Consider the following 2,335-nt stretch of genomic DNA (forward strand, 5'->3'; position numbering starts at 1 on the left):
TTAAGTGTCTGAGACAGCGAGGCCCTGTTGGCTCCACTAAGCCCCAATTGAATAAAAGCATGGCCATGCTAGGCAGCCATTCTCTTTTAAAAGCTTCGTCTCCTGTTCCAAAACACTTGACTTTTATTCCTCAATTCTACCCTCTAACAGCTCAATCTAGCGTCTCTCACATCTTAAGGGGCCTTTCTGGTCATATTCCTCATGTTAAACTTTTTAAGATTCCAGTTAGCCTCATCGTTAGAAAGTTAGAGATTATGTAGAACAAATAAAAAGCACTACAAAGTCTCTCCCATTTCTGATGAAATACTGTAGCCTACAGGCATCTCTAGGAAGAAAATCATCTGTGCTGAGCTCCTTCTTTATAGCTCTTGTGTTAGTGAGAGCAAGAGAAAGAGAGTGCGCACGCCTTTGTGTGTCTGTGTGTGTGTGCGCGCTTTAAAGAGAGTGACAACCCCCCTTCTCTCTCATTAGCACGGTATCTTGGTATCAGAACTGCCAGGAAGTGACAGACCACTGTAAAAGAACAGGTGCTGTTGGGTTTGAGATGTGTTACAGAGCAAACACTCCCTCATCAAACCGGGTGTCTGTTCTGCACTCTGCCTCTGTCTTCTGTCATATACTATCCAAATCACACAGAGTCGCCATCTTGTCATATGGTCATCTGAATGAAGCTCATTGCTGTTGCAGGTACTAATGGCATGTATGTGCGTGCGTGCGTGCGTGTGTGTGTGTGTGTGTGTGTGTCCTGGGTGGAGACGGGCTGACTGCTCATCCTATATGTTTTCATCCTTTTTTTTTTCTTCTTCTTGCTCCCCTCTCCACTCTAGCTTCCTCTCCTCCTCCCTTTTTTTTCCCTCTCAGAGAGTGTGATTAGCAGGAGGACACATGGTGAGCTGAGCTGGGGAAGAGAAGGGAAGGGCATGAGAAATCATTAATTACAGCCGCGCTGGAGCTGATGAAGTAAATGTGAGATAGTGTAACACAGGATTTAGTGAAGTGGACGACAGCACAAGATTAATGGCGGGGCCAGGCTGATGAGGATAAGTCACAGCTTAGCTTGATAATTAGTTTCCAAGTGGAAACATCCCTCACCATTGTGTTATTTTTACTTCTCTCCTCTTATTATTATCCTGCGGTGAGATGTACAGAATGGGGCAGGAATGGAGTCAGTGATTTTCTTGCAAACAAGCACAAACATTACAGTTTTTAATTCTTTTTTTTCTTTAGTATTACATGATACATTTAATGACAATGCTTTCTGTATGTAAAGCTTCTAGGGAGGGGGCAGCGTCATTGTGGTTATGCTAAACAACAAATGCACAATAGTGAAATTCAGAAAAAGTACTTATAGTCTGAACTTGGTCCTAAATTTTCCTTAATGACTTGGAGTTCATTTCTTCACACGTCGTCCAGAAGAGGTCACTGTCCGCACTTGGATGCAGGAGTTCTTTTCTTTTCTCCTCCTTCCAAACACACACAGATTCCCACTGCCTTGCTTTAAAAAAAAAACACATAAAATCATGAAAGAGATGTAGTTTCTAGAATTCTCCATATGCACATGTAATTGAGGAAAACTGTTGTAATCACAGTCCCAGTTGTAGATAAGACCATTTCCTAACAGGCATCACTTAAGCCATGTCTCAGATGATGTTGGTTCCAGCAATTAGGCATTCTTTTCATTTCCCAAATGACTCGCAAAACTTGCGGATATTATAATTGCTTTTAGCCACGCATATCTAATTTGTGTCTTTTTAAGTGTTAATTAGTAAGCGATTTAAAGTGACATCTTTATGTAGTTTGCTCTGCTGAAAAATGTTGTTGGCGGCTGGCTAATGATTTTCTGAGGGAATATGGTAGAGTGGAAAGAAGTGTGTATGCACACATGACAAGATTTTCATTAGCACCTATGTATGATTGGTTTTTAGTGCTTGCAGGGAGTTCTCTGTATGTGTGTTTCTCTGTCTGCTTATGTGTGTGCGTTTCTGTATAAATGTATGGAAAGACAGTAGTGTACAAGGGTGTGTGAGAGGTAGAGCTCCAAATAGAGGTGGAATTAATGAAGACAACATGTCACATATTTTTGGCAGTGGAGCAGGGACAGGAAATGAAGCTCGGCTCGTCTGGGTGACTGCCGCCCATGTTCTAGTGTGTCACTGTCCTGTCAGCCTGTGTGTAAAACTGGCAGACATTGATACATGCTCTCCCTGATAACACCCCATTCCCCCATCCATCATCCACACACACACATCCACACATGCACACATACACACCGGAATATTTATTTACTGCGCCAGATGTTGAGACTGATTTTTTTGTATGTGGGGGGGGGGGGGAG

This window comes from Telmatherina bonti (assembly GCF_933228915.1).
Source record: "Telmatherina bonti genome assembly, chromosome: 13".
In the NCBI taxonomy this organism is placed as follows: domain Eukaryota; kingdom Metazoa; phylum Chordata; class Actinopteri; order Atheriniformes; family Telmatherinidae; genus Telmatherina; species Telmatherina bonti.